Source organism: Myxocyprinus asiaticus, chromosome 35 (genome assembly GCF_019703515.2).
Source record: "Myxocyprinus asiaticus isolate MX2 ecotype Aquarium Trade chromosome 35, UBuf_Myxa_2, whole genome shotgun sequence".
Taxonomy (NCBI): domain Eukaryota; kingdom Metazoa; phylum Chordata; class Actinopteri; order Cypriniformes; family Catostomidae; genus Myxocyprinus; species Myxocyprinus asiaticus.
The window spans coordinates 42,106,205-42,129,455 of record NC_059378.1 but is presented as its reverse complement, the minus strand read 5'-3'; the positions used below and the strand labels follow the sequence as shown (position 1 = coordinate 42,129,455).

General features: G+C 38.0%; 1 long non-coding RNA gene across 2 annotated transcripts in view; it reads left to right on the top strand.

Annotated features, from left to right (window-relative positions):
• LOC127426526 (uncharacterized) overlaps window positions 1-23,251 on the top strand; it is a 58,712-nt gene that overhangs the window by 4,541 nt on the left and 30,920 nt on the right. The window contains exons 2-4 of one of the 2 annotated variants that reach the window (XR_007894794.1): window positions 3,278-3,383; window positions 4,003-4,380; window positions 15,899-16,027. This is a non-coding gene — a long non-coding RNA (uncharacterized LOC127426526). Of the gene's footprint in view, window positions 1-3,277; window positions 3,384-4,002; window positions 4,381-15,898; window positions 16,180-23,251 lie in introns of those variants that run through there. The other variant, XR_007894793.1, reaches the window with a different exon arrangement.

Below are 23,251 nucleotides of genomic sequence, written 5' to 3'. Positions count from 1 at the left end.
TAAATCCGAAGCTTTGGCGCTGACAGCGTACTGCCCAGAAACGGCTTTCCAGCCGGGCGCCTTCCAGTGGCCCAAACAGGGCATTAAGTATTTGGGGATTTTATTCCCAGCAAATTTGTCTGATTTAGTTAGAGTTAATTTTGACCCTTTAATAAAAAGGTTTTCGAGCGATGTGGGCAGGTGGGCTTCATTACATTTATCGATGATTGGGAAGGTTAATGTTATTAAAATGAACTGTATTCCAAAATTTAACTACCTGCTTCAGTCTCTCCCTGTAAATGTCCCCCTCTCTTATTTCAAGCAATTTGATAGCATAGCGAAGTCCTTTATTTGGTATGGTAAGCGCCCCAGGTTAAATTTCAATAAGTTACATAGGCCAATTGACAAAGGAGGGCTAGGCCTACCCAAGATTTTGTTTTATTATTATGCGTTCGGTCTTAGATATTTGGCTCACTGGTCGCTTCCACCTGAGAGAGCCCCTCCCTGGTTTTGTATTGAAAAGGAAGTTCTTGCCCCTATCTCGCCACTGCAAAGCCTTTCGATCAAACTAGCCGGAAGGGTTAAGTCGCACCCCGTTATTTTGCATTTGCACTCGATATGGACAAAAGTGTCCAGAGTGTTTAATTCTGACATTTATTTAAATGTTGCCTCGAGCATATGGCAGAACCCTAAACTATGTATTAATAAGTTGGTCAGACTGGATTGTGAGGGGGGTTAATACACCTATATGAGGGTGGAGTATTGAGACCTTTTGAAAATTTGTTTCAACATTTTGGCATTCCCAGATCTCAGTTTTATAAGTATTTACAGCTTCGCCACCTACTCTGCACTATTTTTGGGAGTGGCACGCACCCCCCTAAAGCGGCAGGTGCTTTGGGAGAGGTGATTGCTGCTTTTGGAAAAGGCCATGACGCATCAGTGTATTACACCCTACTAATTCAGAGTCTGGGGGATGGAGCCTTGACTTCTCTCAAGAGAGTATGGGAAAAATATTTGAATTTTGTATTGGAGGATGGAGTGTGGACTAAGATTCTTAAAAATGTCAAGTCTGTATCTAGAGATGCAAGGGTTCACCTTATGCAATTTAAGATTTTACATGGATTTTATTGGACCCCCTCTAGATTATATAGGCTTGGTCTTAAAGACACACCCACTTGCTGGTGATGCCAGTCAGAAGTTGGAGACACTACCCATGTCTTTTGGGGGTGTGTTAAGATCCAGGAGTTTTGGTTGAGGGTTCAGAGGTATTTGTGCGACGTTTTGAACACTCAGGTTTTGCTTTGTCCCAGACACTGTATTTTGGGTGATGGGACGGTCATGCATTTAGGGAACAATCATATAAAAAAATTGGGTTATGACCAGTCTCATGATCAGCAGGCAAGTAATTTTAAGTCAAATGGAGCACCCTCGTTTTCGGAGTGGTGTGTGGAAATGGGAAGGGTAGCTGCATTTGAAGAGGCGATAAGTAGAAGGCTGGGGTTGAGGGACTTATTTGCTAAAAAATGGGGCAAATATTTAGTTTTTTGGTGGGGAATCTCGGGGAGGGGATGTGGAGAGTGTAGTTTAATCATGTATGTTTATTATTTTATTTATTTATGTATATATATATATATATATATATATATATATATATATATATATATATATATATATATATTTTATGTAGGTGTATGTATATATACATATATATACATATATATATACATATATATATATATATATATATATATATATATATATATATATATATATATATATATATTTATTTTATTTTTTTGGATTGTGTGTGTGTTATGTGGGACCACAGGGGTGTTCGTTAAGGGTCAGGGTGGGATTGTATTAGTAGGGTTTAAATGTAAAATGTTGATTCATTATATATGTGTTGTTTTTTTCACTATCATATGCACATGAATCAATAAAAATGTTAATTACAAAAGATTCACAGGCCCAGATTAGCTCTAATCTTCCTATTTACCTGAATTCTCATTCAGTATTTTAACATGCAGAGTATTCTGAATATGTGTAATATTCCAAACTAAGGAAGACAAACCAGACAGGTGTTTTGAGTGGTCTAAACTTAATGTTCTAATGATTCAAGCTGGTTGGAGAGAATCCTGTCTTTTCAGCTGCTTCTACAGCAGTGATTCTGCACTGACTGCTTACAGATTATTTGCAACAATCTGCTATAGTTGCTTTCATCAACTCGAGGTGCTCTTTGAGTGGAGACAAGGCTTTCCTCAGAGTCCAGAAAGAGTCGTCCATGTCATGGAAGGTCTGCTGAGCAGCAGGAGGGGTGGGAGGGGCACAGACAGACTGGAAACTCTACAGGGGGAGTGTGGAGAAGAGCATATGGGGCAGAGGGGCTGCTCATAATAGTCATTACTATTGGAAACATTTTCATTGGATGCTGTACCCTTGAACTAGGAGTCGGAACCAGAATTTTATCATTATCAAAGTGGTGCATCCAGTAAAGGTGCTCCACGTGAGTGCAAGATGCACGCTGTAGCCTGCAAGTCACGAGTACAAATCCAGGCTATTCCTTTGCCAATCGAGGATGGGAGCTTCCAAGGGGCGGCGCACAATTGGCCGAGCATCACCCGGGGGACGGAGGGTTAGGTCGGTCATGGTGTCCTCGGCTCACCGCACACCGGTGACTCCTGTAGTCTGGCCAAGTGCCTGCTGGCTTGCCTGTAAGCTATCTGAGAGCTGCATTGTCCTCCGACGCTGTAGCTCTTGGGTGGCTGCACGGTGAGTCTGCAGTGTGAAAAAAAGCAGTCGGCTTGACGGCACATGCTTCAGAGGACAGAGTGTGTTCATCTTCGCCCTCCCGAGTCAGCACAGGGGTGGTAGCAATGAGCCGACCATAATAAAATAATTGGCCATTCCAAATTGGGAGAAAATAATAAAAAATAATTGGCAACGACTACATTTATTAAAAAAATAATAATAATTATACATCATCAGCCAAATAAATGAATAATAATAATTAAGAGCACTGTATAAAAGCAAATTGAATTGCATTTCATTCCATTCTATTGTTTTCTATTGCATTGTAATGTACTACATTGCATTATATTGTACTGTATTGCATTTCATTCTGTTGTATTATATGACATGGTAGTATTATATTGATAATGATCATATTGTGTTCCACTGCATTCTATTCTATTGCAGTTCATTCTATTGTATTGTGTTGTATTGCATTTAATTCCATTTCAATTCATCATTCTATTCTATTTTCTATTCTATGTCAGTTTATTCTATTAATTTTATTTAGGGAAGCATTGTGGAGTAGTGGTTAGGGCTCTGGACTCCTGACCGGAAGGTCTTGTAAGGGTTCAATCCCTGGTGGAGGACACACTGCTGCTGCACCCTTGAGCAAGGTATTTTACCTAGATTGCTCCAGTAAAAACCCAACTGTATGAATGGGTAATTGTATGTATAAAATAATGTGATGTAAATGTAAAAAATGTAAGTCACCCTGGATAAGAGGCCTGGTGTCTGCTAAAAAATTAATAATAACTCATAACTTATTCTATTGCACTCCATTCTAATTTAATTCCATTGTATTGTATTATAATGGATTTTGTAATGCATTGCATTAACACTAGAACCGCCATGGGATTAATGAGATTTGAAAATGTAAACAAATCTGCGTACTGTCAATGCAATGCGGTTGTCCGTTCAAAAACAAAAAAAACAAAAAACAAAAAACAAAAAGAAGAAAGTGACGAAAGATAACGGTTCAAGTGTTAAATTCAGTTGTATTCTATTTTGCATGTCATTTGATTATATTGTATTACATTACATTTAATTAAATTGTGTTCAACTGTACTGCATATCATTCTATTCTAATGTATTGTATTTTACAGCATTCCATTCTATTTTATTGTATTCTATTGCATTTAAATATATTCTAATGTATTGCATTCTACTGTATTTCATTCCACTCTGTTCTATTGTATTCTATTGCATTACATTATATATTATTCTATTGTACAGCATTGCAGCACTTTAATGCTCAGGAGTCCCAGCAGCCCATTCATTGCATGCCTCTCCAATGAAACACATTCTGACCTGCAGAAACTAGGTGTGATCCTCAGATGCAGAGAGCTGCTCAATCCGAGCCTTCCTCCCCCTCAGCTCAGCGATCTCCTGCTCCAGCTGATCTCTCTGCACCCCGGCCCGCCTCAATGCAGCCTCCTCCTGAGCGTCAATCATCTCCCCCACCTGCCTCATGATCCCCTCCAGGCAGCACAGCAGCTCCCCCAGGACCTCCTCGCTCTCCCCCCTCTCCTTCCGAGCCAAGAGCTGAGAGACAGGGGAAGGGGAAGAGGCACACCAACAAATCACAATCACAATATTACTGACAAGAGAGAGGTAGTTACACACAGAGATTTCAACACAATGTTCAGGCATTATGAACTATTGTAACAAATTAGCTCAAAAGGCAAATATACATATTTATTTAATCATACTGCGTTATGACTAATCATAAATATTTAAATCAACCAAAAAGGGAAATACATATATGTGTGTGTGTGTGTGTGTGTGTGTGTGTGTATAGTGTGTGTGTATATATATATATATATATATATATATATATATATATATATATATATATATATATATATATATATATATATATATACATATACACACACATACACACACACTTAATTACAACAGGTTTAATTAATTATAAAAATATATAGATCAGCTTTCAGAATTAATTTTAGCAGAATTAATTTTAAATCGACTGATCTGTTCATCCACTGAACCGACAGTATGATCTTCTATCAACTCTTAAAAAAAGATTTTTCTTCTGGCCAAGAAGAATAACTTTCTTGTTCTATATAGTACTAACAGTACAAAAGCATGTAGCAAGATCAATGTTTAAGTGACGACAATCAAGCGTGGATATAATGGGTTTAATAAATGAAACTACGGGTAAATACAACTAAACTTAAGCAAAGAATACATATACAAAATACCGAAAAGTAAAGAAAGAGAGAGAGAAGAGTAAAGAATGGCAAGATTTACAATCAGTTAACTACAACCTTTGAGAACCATCAGAGAAACAAAATCACCTTAAAAGAAAGGGGTCAAAGCTTAATGACACATCTAAAGATTTATAAAATGGTTACTTGCGTTGGCTTTGGTGTTAAATAAGAGTCTGGATGCGTGTAGACTACGGAGATTCTCGGGGAGTTCGTGAGCTGAAGCGTTCGTTGGATTCTTCCGGAGAACGGTTGTCCACGAGAAGTTTGAACGAAGTTAACTTTAAAGCAAGTTGCCGGATGTTCTTGAACAGAGGTCTATTAAGGCCAAATCAGTTCACCTACATGTATTTTTAAAATGACCAATCATAGGTGCCAACTTTTAGCAGGAGAAATCTTCCTTTGTTCCCCTTCACAGCCTATTTGCATGTTTTATGGTGGTCTAGGAATTTATGATTTTTTTAATGTCCAAACGTTACACTATGGAGTCCAATATGCATCAATACAGCCAAATATGGTTCAGTACAGTCCAATGTAGCCCAATACAGCCCAATATAACACAATGCAGTCCAAGATTTTTCAATACAGACCAATACATCCCAATCTGGGCCAGCAAAGTAGAATGCAGTCCAGTGAAGTCTAGTACAATCTAAAACTTTTCAATATAGTCCAGTGTAGACCAATACAGTCCAACACAACCCAACATCGCACAGTACAGTCCAATACAGACCAATATATCCCAATGAAGTAGAATGCAGTCCAGTGAAGACCAATACAGCCTAATATAGTCCAAACCTTACAAATAAAATAGTATATCTAAATTATGCTTGGGTCAAAATAGTACAGCCTAATATACAAACAGTATATGAAAATCATATGATTTTAACCCAAGTATACTTGCAGTACAGTACTATTTTTTAGTCCAATAGTGCTCAATGTAGTTCAATACTGCTTAATTCAGTCTAATATAACCCAGTAAAGTCTAATATAGTCCAATACTGCTAAATACAGTCCAATGTAGCCCAGTACAGTCTAATATAGTCAAATACTGGTCAGTGCAGTCCAATCTCACCTTGAGTGACTCCACAGCCTGGTTCAGTCAAAATAAAAAAAAAATCAAATCACTTTTATTGTCACACAACTATATACACAAGTGTAATGGTGTGTGAAATTCTTGGGTGCAGTTCCGAGCAACATAGCAGTCGTGACAGTGATAAGACATATACCAATTTACAATAAACATCAGATTTACACAACACAATTTAAAATCTAATATACACATAATTACACACAACACAATATACAAATAATAACAATGTACAGTATACAATACACACAATATAAAATACACATAAAATATACAGTAGGTTGTATTGTACTGTATTGACATTCAGGCTGTCTGTTGATAGTAAGTTGCCAGTGTGTTGTTAAGAGAGAATATAATTTATGACAGTCCGGTGTGAGATATAAGAGTAAGAGTATAAGAGGTCCTGATGCTGCGATACCGCCTGCCTGACGGTAGCAGTGAGAACAGCCCATGGCTCGGGTGGCTGGAGTCTCTGATGATCCTCCGAGCTTTTTTCACACACCGCCTGGTGTATATGTCCTGGAGGGAGGGAAGCTCACCTCCGATGATGTGTCTGGCAGATCGCACCACCCTTTGCAGTGCTTTGCGGTTGTGGGCGGTGCTATTGCCGTACCAGGCGGAGATGCAGCCAGTCAGGATGCTCTCTACAGTGCAGGTGTAGAACCGTGTGAGGATGTGGCGGTTCATTCCAAACTTCCTCAGCCGTCTCAGGAAGAGGCACTGATGAGCCTTCTTCACAACGGCCTAAGTGTGGATGGACCATGTGAGTTCCTCCTCCATTGATGGTGATGGGGCTGTGTTCTCTTTCTCTTCTCCTGAAGTCCACCACAAGCTCCTTTGTCTTACTGACGTTGAGGGAGAGGTTGTGCTTCTGACATTTCTGAGTCAACAAACTCCTAGGTCTTTTTCATAGATTCCTTCTTCAATTTCAGTATCTCCCATATGATATTTATAATGAACATTGTTAGGCAGTACCTAACACTTCTCTATTAAATGTAATTTGCCATGTGTCTGCCCAGTTCTGAATGCTGTCTAGATCATTTTGAATGACCTTTGCTGCTGCAACAGTGTTTGCCACTCCTCCTATATTTGTGTCTTCTGCAAATTTAACAAGTTTGCTCACTAAGGAGTCCGGGGACGCCATGCGAGAAGCAGATGTGTGAGACACGAGCTCTGCGAACTTCGCTAGTTTTTAAATTATTTTTATGTTATAATCTGGTGAGATTTGATACACCCAGTTACATATTTGCTCTTTGAGGTAAACATGGCAAAAGAAGTCAAAATCCTCAGACTCTGGAGACATTAAAAGACACTTACGTGTTCAAGCTGAGGCCTCTGATGGGCCTGCGGACCGGGGACTCAAGTTGGGAAGCACGTCGGTAGATGAAATTCAGCGTCAACTGTCCAACATCTCAGTAATGCTGACGAAGGTTGTTGCTGACTTGGAAGATCTTGTTGTAATGCATCGATCGATTACGGTGATGGAAACAATTCTCTGAATTGGTTACAAGAGTGACAGAAGTTGAAAAACAAATCGATTATCTTGAGTCATTGGAAAGGGAATTATCCGCTAATCCGCCCAGATTTGGAATTAATTTAGGAAAAACTGGAATATTTTGAAAATATGAGCCGAAGGAATAACATACGAATAGTTGGAATTCCTGAGCATGAAGAGGGCAGAGATATGGTGAAATTCCTGGACAAGCTCTTCCTGAGTCTGCTCGACATAACAGGCCATAAACTGGAAATCGAACAAGCTCACAGAGCACTCTCCTTCATAAATACATTGTAGTAAGCCATTTGATGTTTCTTATATTAGTGGACTGACTTGCGGTCAGGTACTCTATTATCTGAGGAAGCTGGGTGCCATTTTTGTTTCTTTTTGCGCTGCTCCGCCTATGGCTGGAGTTTGTTTTATGGCATGACAGAAAAGGTACAGAAATTTTTATTTTTATTTTTAATAAATGTGCAAAGATTTCAAACAAACTTCTTTCACGTTGTCATTATGGGGTATTGTTTGTAGAATTTTGAGGAAAATAATGAATTTAATCAATTTTGGAATAAGGCTGTAACATAACAAAATGTGGAAAAAGTGAAGCGCTGTGAATACTTTCCAGATGCACTGTATATAAAGCAGAGAGAGTCTTTTTCTACTATTCCCTCAGTGAAATCTTCTGGTGGTGAAATTTTTACGTCAGCCATTGATATTAATAATGCTTTTAAAGAATTCCATCTTGATCTTTATAGTTCTACGTCTTCGTCTACTGATGAAGATATTAGAAACTTTGTGGAACCATTAGATATTCCTAAACTGATGAATGAACAAAAAAATTATCTTGATTCTGAGATAAACTTGGAGGAGCTTGGCGAGGTTATTAAGGCCTCGCCTACAGGCAAGGCTCCGGGGCCAGATGGTTTTGCCGCTGAATTTTTTTAGATCCTATGCTACAGAACTGGCTCCACTTTTGTTAGAAGTTTATAGGGAATCATTAAAGAATGGAAAGCTTCCTCCAACCATGACACAAGCCCGGATCAGTCTGATTCTTAAAAAGGACAAAGATCCAAGCGAGCGTAAAAGTTACCATCCAATTTCCCTGATCCAGCTAGATGTAAAAATGTTGTCCAAAATTAAGTAAGGTTATGACATCTCTTATACATATAGATCAGGTGGGGTTTATTCGGGGCCGTAACTCTTCTGATAACATCAGGCGTCTTATCAATATCATGTGGTCAGTGGCGAATGATCAGACTCCAGTCGCTGCCATCTCACTTGAAGCCGAAAAGGCGTTTGATATGGTAGAATGGGTTTATCTTTTTAAGATTTTAGAAATGTATGGGTTCGGGAGTACATTCATTGGTTGGATTAAGTTACTTTATAGACACCCTGTAGCAGCGGTACAAACAAATTGATTAATTTCAGATTTTACTCTGGATAGGGGCAGTCGGCAGGGTTGCCCTCTTTCCCAATTATTGTTCTGTCTTGCTCTGGAACCATTAGCAGCCGCGATAAGAAAGGAGGATGATTTTCCAGGGGTGGTGGCGGGAGGTGTGGCACATGAGCTTCTGCTTTACGCAGATGATATTTTATTATTCATCTCCAACCCCACTAGATCTGTGCCTTGCCTCCACAGAATTATTCATTCCTTTTCCAAGTTCTCAGGATACAAAGTCAATTGGTCTAAATCCGAAGCTTTAGCTCTGACAGTGTACTGCCCTGTAACGGCTTTTCAGCCGGGCGCTTTCCAGTTGCCCAAACAGGGCATTAAGTATTTGGGTATTTTACTCCCAGCAAATTTGTCTGATTTAGTTAGAGTTAATTTTGACCCTTTAATTAAAAAGTTTTCGAGCGAAGTGGGCAGGTGGGCTTCATTACATTTATTGATGATTGGGAAGATTAATGTTATTAAAATTAACTGTATTCCAAAATTCAATTACCTGCTACAGTCACTCCCTATAGATGTCCCCCACTCTTATTTTAAGCAATTTGATAGAATTGCGAAGTATTTCATTTGGAATGATAAACATCCCAGACTACATTCCAACAAATTACATAGGCCGACTGACAAAGGTGGGTTAGGCTTACCCAAGATTTTGTTTTATTATTATGCATTCGGTCTTAGACATTTGGCTCATTGGTCGCTTCCACCTGAGAGAGGTGCGGTTTATAACTAGTTGTATGTATACACTACAAATACAAAGCACATATGCATACAACAACCTACCTACAGAAAGTGTGCACAATAACTGCAAAAACAGTTTCATTTGACAAAATGGCAAAAAAAAAAAAAACCTGTATTGTTTTGTTTCTTAACTTTATTGTAATCTCTTAGCTATATTGTAATAACTTGTTACCTCTGTGAGTCAGAGTAAATATGGCTGCTTTCGTTTTCACTGCATCCTCTCAGGTACGGCTGAAAACGTTACAAGCAGACAAAAATTTATTTTATGTTATTTTAAACAGCCTTGAGTGACAAATTCAGCAACATTTTTCAAGTTTTGTAAAACTTGTAAAATTATGTTGACACGCTAATGAAAAGGAATGTGCAATTTCCATATTTTGCTGCCTTTAAAATAAATCTTATACACGGGAGAAAAATTAACGGCAATCCTTAAAAGACAAAACCCAAGTTTTTGTATTTCTTTACATTTCTAACATTACGTAGAAATAATTATGAAGTTTTAAAACCATTATTAATAAAATTGTAACATCATACACGCCACTGACTGGCTAGGTCATTTTAGTGCGCCTCGAACACCAATCATGAAGTCGGTATTTGTTTGACTGCTTTGCCATAGTAACCAAATGCATGGCGCTGATAAAAGTATGAATTCACAATGTGAAATACTGAAGGAAAATAACATGCCTATTTTTCACAGTAACTTGCAAGAACCTGAAAGCAACTTTTTTGCTTACAAATTTTTCATTTTTCAGTTCCCAAAATAAAGATAGAAAATTGTCTATGGAAGGGACACTCCCAACCACTATATCTCCCATGTAAACCATTTCAAATGTTTTAAGTTGACAGAAAATAAATGTACTTCCAATACATATTGTAATGGAACCTGTCCTGGCTAGGTTGAATTCTAACAGGATTGAAACAGAGTAGGGTGTAGGTGCCACCACCTTTGGTTAACTGGGACAGTCCAGATAAATAACCCCAGAAGCAGAATGTTATATAGTTATGATAGCCAGGAAACGGCTATGTTCAAAAAGGATATCTTAAAAGGATCTGGGTATACAATTTAGTACAGGCAAAGAGGACAATGGTAGAAAAACAGTTACATCAAACAACAAAGATGTTTGATCCAGTCAGTTCTCATAGAACAAGTCAGATTACTATATATTACAGTTAGGCCTTAAGTTAAATGGCCATATAGCAATAAACCAAACTTCAAATAAGCAATCAGTATTACATTTAAAACCAATATGTAAAACTAAACAAATCGAATACAACTATAAGTGTTGGTACACAAACCAATATTCAAATCATAAGAGAAAAACCAAACAAATCAAGAAACATCAACTTCTATGTAAAAACGATCACACACACTTAAATTATAACACAAACAGATTAATTGCTGTATGGATAAATTGGCAAGATAAATGGCAACTCAATTACTACACACAATTGACAAGTATCACTCGTGAAGATTAGCTTTATGTACCCAGTTTACAAATACAATACTATCAATAATTAATAAACTATTCAGTGCAAACCAGCATCAATTCCTATTATGTTTAGAAACCAGATTATATTACATCAACATTTCATACCCGGCCGCTGTATATTAGCAGCAGTCAATATTGCATTAAAACTACATTCTATTATATCAGTAATTCATAAACTATTCAGTTTATATAACAGAGGTGAAAGTTGTATTTAAGCAAGCCCAATTATCAGTAGTTCATGGACTTTTCAAAGCGTTTTAGTAGTACTTGTAAACCCGGTTATTTAAGAACAACAATACATTATGAGGTAAGTAACACATTCAAATGTCCACAGTTATCAGTAAACTGTTTCACATAACCCAACAAATAAATAAAACACAAGCAAATACAATAAAATAGTAAATAAAATACAGAAAGAAAACGTCCCTTCAATGCCAAGTCCTCCCAGAGTCTCACACAGCAGTTTGTTTAGTTGTGTTCCAGTTAGTTTCAGTTCCACAGGCAGCCCCGAACCCAGTCAGCGACCCCCTCAGCAGCAACAAAACCCAAACAGGCATCAAACCCCAAAAACCTCTGGTCTTCTTCTGTTTTATTAACGGCCACTGTTTAAAGCTTAATATGTTCCCCTGCATAAGAAGTCAACACAAATCCTGATGGGAAACAAAACAACTTAGATTTTATTAAACAGAACTCTTTACTGCCTTTCTACACTGTTCTTGCTCCATGCCATGTCCGTGCATTGTCACGCCTAAAGCCTCCACCCAAGAAAACATTAACACACAACAATAGGTTTTGCACATATTGCTACATCCTTTCTCTCTTTATTTTTATTTGTTACTACTAAACATTATCAACTAACTTTTGTTCACATTTGTAATCTCTAGTACATAAACTAAAACAAATGACGATGAACATTTCTATTGATTCAAACAAAGTATTTTAGGTGTGTGGGCCTGCAAAGGGGTCTTCCATATCTGCTGTGGGCAGACTCTACAACCGCTGAAGACTCACGGTAGGCTGGCTGACCCTGGTCCTCGGAACTCCCTGGACCCCTGATGTCATCCGCGAGGCCCTCTGTACCCTGTATATTTGTCTGTAGTTCTTTGTGCTGTTCATCCTCAGTGTTTGTCTCCTGCAGTTCTTGGGACTTCTCTAGAGCTGGAAAGTGGTTTCCCTGTTCTTTAGACCTCCTAAGGTGTCTTCGGTTTCTTCTTAAGGTCTGTCCTTGTTCTGTTAGTATCTCATAAGACCTCATATTTACTGGCTTAATCACCGTGGCTTTCTGCCACCATTTGCTCTGTCCACTCCATGGCTGTACTCTCACCTTGTCATTTCTTTGTAGTGGAGGTAGATCCTTTGCTTAAGTGTTGTAGTACTGTGCCTGCCTGGGTTGGCCCTCCATGATCTTCTTCTGCTTGTTGCTGGTCACCCCAGGTCTTAGTAGATTTTCACTCATCTGCAACAGGGTTTTAGTTCTCCTGTCCATCAAGCTTTGTGCTGGAATGCTGTCTACACCCTGTGGTCCAACATGGCCAGATATGGATCAGATCCTGCTCTTTTTGCTTTAGCCATTAGCCTTTTGCCTGTTTTCACTGCTGAGTCTGCTTTTCCATTGCTCTGCGGGTAGCCGGGGGGATGATGTTTTGTGTTTAAAGTCCCATTTTTTGCTGAACTCTTTGAACTCTTCTGCTGTGTATTGTGGTCCATTGTCAGAGTACAGAGTGTCTGGAATCCCATATCTCGCAAAATGTGCTTTTAGCTTCCGTACAATTGTCCTGGATTTTGTGTTCTCCAGGAAGTCCGCTTCCCAAAAGTTGGAGTAGTAGTCAACAGTAATCATATAGTCCTTCTCGTTGACTGTAAAAAGATCTGTTCCCACTGTTTCCCAGGGTCTACTTAGTGCTTCATGTGATTTTATAGTTTCCTTTTGCTGCTTGATTCCCTGTGCACTGCTCCATGTATGTTTTCAGCTGTGCATTCATGCAGGGCCAATAGATTATCTCATGTGCTCTTCTTAGGCATCCTTCTATTCCAATGTGTAAGGAGTGGACTCTTTGCATAATATCTGCTGTGAGAGAAGCTGGTATAACTACACGCAATTCAATTTTGTTCGCTCAGCTCATCTCTGCTGGTACATGTTCCTTAGTGTCTGGCCAACATTGTAGGATCACTTTCTTTAACAACTGAAGATCCTTGTCCTGCTCTGTTGCTTTTTGTATGGCCTTTAGCCTCTCATTAGAGATGGGCAAGTAATGCACCTTGCTAATGGATTCAATTTCAGTTTCTACTGGATGTTTTGAGCTGGAGTCTGGTATGTATACCATGCTTAGAGTGTCTGCCGGTAGTAAATGTCTTCCTGGGTAGTATCTGAGGTGTCCAATATATGGCACTTCTTTCATCCTGAGCTGAAATTTCTCTGGGTTTAGCTATTCACATTGCATTCTCTGCAACTTTCCAGGAGCTTTCTCAATTTATCATCATGTCTTGTGCAGCTGCTATATATCGTTTCCTTCCCCAACAATAAGGATATCATTAGATATGATTTTGATTCCTGGCACCCCCTCTAACCCTTGGTTTAGTTTTCTCTGAAAGAACTGCAGGACTGATTCTCATCGGCATGTGCACCCAACAATAACTGTATTCTGTGAATAATTGTTCTGTGTGTCTGTCTATATGGTGTGTCTGTGCGGTGTGCATTGTGCAGAAAAAGGGCAGAGAGGGACGAAAGAAAGCTAACGCAACTAAGCCAAGGTTGCAAAGCCTAAGCCTGCCAAAGCTAAGAAGTTAGCCCAGAAGTAGTAAACCACCACTGTGTGAATTCACTTCAGCAAACACAAATGCTCTTCTCAGAGCCAACACATCTTTATAAAATCAGCCCATATCCAATGTATTGTTTACATATATGCACACTATATGCATTTGCGATTTAATGGGATAGTAGTCGTGCAAATAAGCAGTCCAATATTTTGCATTGTTCAGTGGTGGAAAAAGTATTCAAAAGTGTTCCTTGAGTAAAAGTATTGATACTTGGAAATTTTTTTAAAGTAAAAGTCAAAGTATCCTTCTAGAAAACTACTTGAGTAAAAATACAAGGAATTTAAACAGCAAACCTGTATTCACAAATACAACACAATTCATGAAACAATTCTAGGATCATTAAACAAGTTTGAGTTAACTATAGATGAGACACATGGTGTTAACTACCAGGCTTCAGTTCAGTGCTAAACTTTCGCTTTATACCAGACAACAAAAAAGCTAGTTAACTACATAAACTCGGGCGAAGTACGATATGTACATTGTCTACACACACAACATATTAGTTGTCACCATTGAAAACACGAATAGAAGGCACAACACAGAACCATATATTAAAATAGTTTTAAAATATGTAAAGATTTTATTTTCACTTACCCTTTTAAGTTTGTAGGACACTTGTGGTGGTTATATATTTTCACTTTTTTTCCCCTCCACGAACCTGTCCTGATGGGTTAGAAAAGTCACGAGCCATATGGATTCTTTCCAGATTCAGAGGTTAAACATTTCAACACCAGAACACAAAGACTCTTTTAAGAGCCGCCCAAAGTTTTTCTTGAAGAGTCTTCCATTCCAATAACTTTGGTATGAATATAATCTCCACAATGCGGTACGGTTTTTAGAAATGAAGCTTTGATGTTGCTGCTTCATTTAACCACTTGGCACTTGAGTTATAAATCATCTCATTTATATTTTGTTTCACTTTGATTTGAATGCAAACGGAAGCGCAATATTTGAACAAGCGTCTTGTTGGATACAATGTATTAATAACAATATTATTTAAAATCCGTGTGTATATTGTTGCACATTCAGTTTCTTTATTCTGCTTTAAAAAAAACTGAAGCAAATTAAAATTCATATGATTTAAAGCTAATTGAGTTTTTAAAAAAACCAAAACAAACATTAGTAATAAGACTTTGTTTATTAAAAGACTTGTTCACAGACAATATATTACGTTCAAACATGGCTTAGTGTACACAGTGAAACCAAACAGCACTGCATTGCATATTATATTCTTTTCCATTTTTTCATTCTGATTTTAAGTCACAGTGACACAAAATAACAGACTAGAGATCATTTAGTTGTTTTTGCAAAAAAGTCTGTCATTTAATCAAATTTTACAATGAACTCGTTTCTCAATGTAATTGAGCTACATCAAGAATTGGTACATTGTTAAAAGAAAGTAGTCATAAAACACGAAACACTTTTACTAAAGCATATAAACACATCGCTTGAATACTATGCCAATAATATTACATTTACTAATGTAGTAGTCTAGTTATGTAATTAGTAATAATTTAATCAGTAATTAGTTATTATTATAATAAAATTATTCAAACTGTATTGGGAAAAGGTGCCAAATTCAAATCTGTAACCAGAAATGTAAGAAAGAGAGGGAGGAGGAGGAGGGGAGGGGTAGCGTGCTGCTCCTCGTGACTCCAATGCCCTCTTAACCAACCAGATAAAGCCGTGCCATTCTCTTTTCGAAGAATGATGATTGGTTCATAATGGAACATTTGAATGGTTGTCGAACTGTAATTTGCATAAAACCGGTATAAATACAGGAGTTGAGCTGGTTAGTCATTCAGCATTTAAACTTTTTTACAGACATAAAATGCCAGAACGTAAAGCTGCACCCGTTCCCAAGAAAGGTTTCAGGAAGCCGTCGATAGAGCCAGTCAAAGGGAGGAAAGAAGTGCAGCAAATCCAGGAAGGAGAGCTACGCTTTATGTCCTGGTAAGGATTAACTTCCAGGCAAGACGGAATTTCCGGAGTGGGGCATCTGGAGGATGCTTAGTATGTATTGGCAATAAACCTGGTTCTGATTGTTAAATAAGTCTCCTTTAAATTATTCAATGCAATACTGCAGTAGTGAGAGCCAAAAATAATAAAATCTTCTAGCTGGAGGGTTTCTCTTCTCAGAAATCACGTGATTTTCTCTCTTCCACTCCTGTTTTTGACCCCATGGTTCTGACCAACACACAGCCAACCAGCAAACTTCTTATAAATACCAGTGCAATTCAAAACACTTTATCAGGCAACAACTACTGCAGATTATCACATTCAGAGAGAGACAGAGACACAGAGAGACACAGAGAGAGAGAGAGACAGAGACACACACAGAGAGAGAGAGAGAGAGAGAGACACACACACACACACACACACAGAGAGAGAGAGAGAGAGAGAGAGAGAGAGAGAGAGAGACACACAGAGAGAGAGGGAGAGACACACACAGAGAGAGAGAGAGAGAGAGAGAGAGAGAGAGAGAGAGAGACACACACACAGAGAGAGAGAGAGAGAGAGACACAGAGAGAGAGGGAGAGACACAGAGAGAGAGAGAGAGAGAGAGAGAGAGACACAGAGAGAGGGAGAGACACACAGAGAGAGAGAGAGAGAGAGAGAGAGAGACACACACACACACACAGAGAGAATTTTTTGTATTTTAACACTCCTTTAATAAAACATTTTAAAAATGTTTAAAACAATCACATTATGACAACAGAAACAAAAATCCTAACCCCCCCCCCCCCCCCCAAAAAAAAAACAACAACAATATAATTACAGAATTAAAACTAAATTGTTCTCTTCATCAGCTGTACATAAAAATCCACCAATACCCCAAAAATCATTAAAAGCAAACAGATTATTTGTCATTGTGTAAAAAGCAAACTCTGCTTTAATTCTAGCAGCTATAAGGGCTTTAAAAGTCAAATCAGGGTCTACTGAATTCCCCCGCCCCCTGCCCCCCCCCAATTTCCGTTTTCTTGTCAACCATATTGCTAACTTTGCTTCACCCACTATAAAGTTTAGAGAAATTTTCTTTCTCTCTGAAGCAACATACTTGGGTCAAAATATAAAACGTATTGCGCTAAAAACTTTCCTAAACCATTCCCCCAATGTCTGAAACAACCCTTTCAGTCTAAAACAGTTTAAAAAAACATGGTCTACAGACTCTTCAAATGTACAAAACGGACACCCCTTTTCCACAGTGGAATCGATATGTGCCACATGTCTGTTTGTGGCTACCGCCCAGTGAATAACCCTCCATTGGAGATCCGCAATGCGTTTCTCTATGGGAGGCTTATACAGGGACCTCCAGCAACCCCTAGGGGACGAGTCTGGCCCAAATAGATCTAGCCATTTTGATTCCTTCAGCTTCTTTAGGGAGGCATGATGAGACACTTTCACACGTTACATAAATTGCTTTCTTAGAGGTTTCCTCAAACTTTGTTTGTTCTGGAGTTCTGAAATTGAGAATCGAGCCCTCCTTTGGTTGTTCCTCAATAGCAGCAAAAACCTTTATCTCTGGAAAAAAAAGACAGCCTTCCTCCTCCAGCGGAGATATCTTGTTGGCCTCAGAAACTTGTCTAAGGACCGAAGGTAAAAAAGAATACATTTCATTAAGTACCATCATCATGAACCTGACAGACTTAATGCCCGTCAGGCAACACATCTCCTCAGGAATTTTCCAGGTTTCACCAGCTCTCAGATCTGATATTTTGGTACAACAAGCTTTTGCCATTATAGTCCTTAAACTCTTAAGGTTTAACACCTTAGCTTCTATCAGGGGATTACTGAAAAATGGTTCAAATTTTATCCAGTCTCCAAGACTTGAAAAATCTCTCTCCAAATTAAAAGTGGATCTCCATGCTTTTAAAACTGACTGATAGAAAAACGAAGTGCCACTCAAATCCAAGTCTGTCAGCCTTATTAAAAACAACTGCTTGTCATATTTAAAAATGTCCAATCAATCTGTATCAATCCAATTTGATCCTCTAGAATATAGCAGTCTCTGTGCAGCTTTAAGTCTGAAGGTCATGAGTCGGCTTTGTACATCTATTAATCCATGTCCACCTTCATGAACGGGCAAAAAAAGCACAGCCGCCTTCATCCAATGATATCCAGACCAAAAAAAATCAATTAGTCTCTTTTGTATCTCGTGAACAATATCCTCTGGTGGATTAAGCACAGTCATTTTATGCCAGAGCATGGAAGCAACTAGATTATTGGCAACCAGAACCCTTCCCCTATATGATAGCTGAGGTAGCACCCAGTTCCATCTAGACAACTTGGCACATACCTTTTCCACCATACCCTCCCAGTTCTTTCCCTGATACCCCTCCTTTCCTAAATGGACACCAAGAATTTTTAGCCCCTCACTACCCCATTCAACTCCACCTGGAAGTACAGGGAGATTTCTCTCTTGCCAGCTCCCTATAATAAAACCTTCACTTTTTCCCAGTTGACTTTTACAGATGAGGCCTTTTCATAGATTTTTAAACTTTCTTTTAACACTCTTACATCATTATCATTTTTTATAAATACAGTTATATCATCAGCAAATGCAGATATATTAACAGGTCTGTTTTCAAACCCTTTAATTAAAAAACCTTACAATTTCTTCCTTAACTGACAAAGCAAGGGTTCAATTGCCAGAGAATATAGTTGCCCTGATAAAGGACAACCTTGTCTAATGCCCCTATGTATTAAAACTGGCCGACTAAGCCCACCTCCTACCTTTAGCATGGCCGATGCCCCAGCATATAAAAGTTTTATCCCTGATATGAATTTTTTTCCAATTCCAAAAGCTTAAATAGTACTGAACAAATAAAAATGATCAACTCTATCAAAAGCCTTTTCTTGGTCAATAGAAAGTATACCCAAATCTTGATCATCCATACATGCTAAATCAATTACATCTCTTAATTAAAAAAGATTGTCCATTATAGTTCTGTTGGGTACACAGTAGGTCTCGCTTTTATGTACCACATACCCAAGGTATTGCTTTAGTCTATTTCAAAAACACTTTGCAAGAATCTTATAGTCTGTGCATAATAAAGCAACTGGTCTCCAGTTTTCTAAAAGACCAAGGTAACCCTTCTTGGGCAGTAAAGACAATATAGCTCTTTTACAACTTGTTGGTAATTCCTTCTTTTCAAAAGAAACTTTAAAAACCTCTAACATGTCTTCTTTAAATAAGTCCCAGAAATGTTTATAAAATTCTGTAGGAAGTCCATTAATACCAGGGGCCCGACCAACAGAAAGTTGTTGAACTGCTTTTGACAATTCCTGTATTTGTATCTCAGAGTCCAATTTCTTTTGCTGCTCAGCACTCAATTTAGGCAAATCCTTAAGTAAAAAGTCCATACTAGGGCCATCACACTCTTGTGCTCTAAACAGTTCATTATAAAAGTCCATTGCAAGTGTCCGTATCTCTTTTGGATCAGACGTCAAAGTTCCATTAGTTCGTTTCAGATGTAGCATCTGTTTTCTCTCCGATTCTTTTCTTTCTAGACTAAAAAAGAAAGAACTAGGAGTGTCCATGTCCTGCAACGAGGAAAAATAGGCTCTGATTAAAGCTCCTTTTGCATGTTCATGAAGAAGAGAACCTAAAGCATTCTTTTTTTTCTTCAACATTCCCACATCTGCTAAATTATTGTTACTTACACTCATTTCAAGTTGTTCAATGTCTCTTTCAAGTTCTCTAATAGTTTTTTTAAACAAACTATTATTGTGAGCAGTATAATTTTGACAGATCATTCTTATTTGGGTTTTCCCCACCTCCCACCATTGTACAATATCATCATATTCACTTTTCGGTTCTCTCCATTCATGCCACAATAAAACAAACTTTTCACAAAAAAATTACATCATGCAATAATTTAACATTAAAATGCCAATAAAAACTAGAGCGTTGTGATTTTTCCAAACTTATTTCAAATAAACACTAATGATGATCAGAAAAACCATTCGGAGAAATCATAGATTTTAAAACTCTATTATTCCTATTTCTACTAATATCAAACCTATCTAACCTAGCTGAACTAATATGTGCACTGGACGCTTTAACCCAGGTGTACTGTCTTGCCTTTGGATGCTGTTCTCTCCATACATCAAATAAATCATAATCTCTAATAATATTACTTAAAACATTTACTGAGGGAGGGCAGGGTTCCTCTCCATTTCTATCTAAAGTAAAATCTAGGGTACAATTCCAGTCACCACCTAAAATTAAAAAAGCATTCTTATCAAATTGCCTTAAACCATCTTGTACTTTTTTTAAAAACCTAGTTCTCTCTGCTCCATTATTTGGAGCATAGATATTAACAAGTACAAACAATTGGCCCATTATATCAACTTGAACAGCTAAACACCGTCCTCTTTCTATCTCACAAGAAGAAACAACAGTCATATTTAAATTTTTCCCAAATAAAATAGCAACACCCCCACTTACATTAGAGCCATGACTAAAAGAGATATTTCCTTCATACAACATTTTCCAGTCTATTTCATTTGTCATGTCACTATGAGTTTCTTGTAAAAAAATAATAGTCTGAATATATTCTGATAAGACTGCCCTTTTATTTCTTTCCCTCCCTCCATTAATATTAATTGTTCCTAATTTTAAACTCTCCATGAAAAGAGGGAAAAGAAAAAGAACAAGAAGAGAGAAAGAAAACAAATCTAAAACAAGACAGAAGATTTACCCCTTGTGACATTAACATGGTTTGGTTAGTCTTTTGGTTGAGGTTTTCCCTCTCCGTATGTTTGTGACAATTTTCTTCAAGCTAAACCGTTTCCTTCTACTAAGCTCATCAAAACCCACAGACTTCTGTATTTTTCCCACTGAAATCAAAAATGTATTGATGTCTGGGAAAAACTTTCGCACTTCAACTGTTCTGCCAAAAGTTTCATCTAAGAAATCATTAATTTATTTTACAGTGTACATCTGTTCATCTCCACACTGAGAAGGGATGTCCGACATTTCAGAAATGTTATTATCATCACCTATCTCTTCCAAACCATCACTAGTTCCTGTCTCCTCTATCTGTGAAAGAGAAGACTGTTCTGCACCCCCACTAACAGTTTCTAAAGTACACATGACTTCAGAGGCTTCAGATTCAACACAAGCAGCCTCTATCACTTCACTATTATCCTCCACCACGACACCTGCTGAACTATCCACACTTTCCTGCACAACCACACCTTGTACATTCTCATTTTTGGTTACATTTTGATCTTTCCCTGCCTCAACCCTTTGTTCCTCTGCTATTGGCACTACAGTTTTCGTTCCGTTTGTATTCACATTATTCTCAGTTTGCATTTTGTGTGGACAAGCAAATTTCTTGTGTCCAATATCTCCACACTCGAAGAGATGGAGAAAGAGAGAGAGAGAGAGAGAGAGATTTGATTTTTGAAAAAAAACAAAAAACTATTTACAATTAAATCAGTATCGCTTCACAATAGCTTAAACAATATAATACATTCAACAAAATTCACAGAGAATAGTACAAATTGGAATAACAAAGAAAAAAACCAAATCACCTTCACATGCTGCACACAAAGACCCATGACTGCACCATATCAATTCAAAAGTGGAATTCTTTCATAGTTTTATAAAACCGGAAATCAAACACTCTAGATTTTATTTAAGTTAAAAAACAGACATTAACATCATCACTAGACCTTTGTTCCATTTTTTTCCTGCTGATATAAATAGACATTTTTGCTTGCCCTAAAATAAAATTCAACAGTTGACAGATAAAAAGTTTTTTCTGAAAATGCTTAAAACCCAAAACGAAAGTCTCAATACAAAAAGTTTCATTAAACCTACAACACAATACTTTTAACTTCATAAATAAAGGATCCAGTCTAAAACAATGCATGAAAGCATGAAAAACAGTCTCCCTTTGAAGACAAAAAGTGCATGCAGAACTGACTTCTGGATTCAACAAAAGATTCGACAGCAATGGCACCATGGAGAATTCTCCATTGAATGTCACCTACCCTCTTATATAATGGTGGCTTATATAAGGATCTCCATTCAGGCTTTACATCATTACTTAGCTTAAGAACAGAACGCCATGGTGTATAAATTTTTTGGTCAAACACCTTCTTATTAAAAACCAAAACACAGGGTCTATACAGCTTTTTGAAAAATCTAAAAACAAAGATTCAAATGGTTTAAGCAAAAAACCTAAACACTCATCAAGATTGGATTGAACAACTAAACACAGAAAAGGATCTTCAATATCAGGAGTACTATCCCCTGTAAAAAAGTCTTTCAGTAAGTGGTCCTCTTCAATTGTAAAACATGATTTTAGTTTTATTAACATTTACATTTATGCATTTGGCAGACGCTTTTATCCAAAGCAACTTACAGTGACCTTATTACAGGGATGTGGCAGCGGGGGCGTGGTCAAGCATCTCTCCGGAGAGAGAGAAAGCGGTAAGGGCGCTTACACCTGAGCTAAATTATGTCTAACACCTGTCTCTAATTTCAATAAACATGGGGAGAGTGAATAAATAGAGCCACACCGCAAGTAGAAAGGAGAGAGAGCCTGGGCACCACAGACCCGAACAAGAAGCAAGAGTTTTGTTATTACAAATGATGAGAGTTTTATTTTGGTGAAGCGGTGTGTGATTATAGTTCAACTTAGTGAATATTGCAAAGAGAAAAATAAATCCTTACCTGAACCAGGAAAGCTGCTTCTCGCCTCCTCTTTACAAGGGACAATCTCCCTAAAGCAACCTGGAGTTAAGTGCCTTGCTCAAGGACACAATGGTGGTGGCTGTGGGAATTGAACCAACAACCTTTTGCTTACCAGTTCAGTGCTTTAGTCAACTACGCCACCACCACTCCACTTGGAGTGTTAAGAACTGAGTAAATACACGAGCATATCTGATTCCCAGATGTTTGGATGCTGCCTCCACATTCTCAAAGTGAGGCCCAGTTAAAGTCAATAAATGTCCCAAATTGAAGACCCTGGATTCCTGAAATAAGGTACTGAACCCTGATAAATTACAGTGCATAGTAATATCCAGATGGGCCCTAAGTATCAAAGGTTCTTGTAATAGCCAGTGGAGAGAGTATGAGTTCTCAGTCTTATGCAGTGGCGATTTTAGGGGGTGGCCTGTGGTGGCCTGGGCCACCCCTGAAATCTCATTGGCCACCCTGTG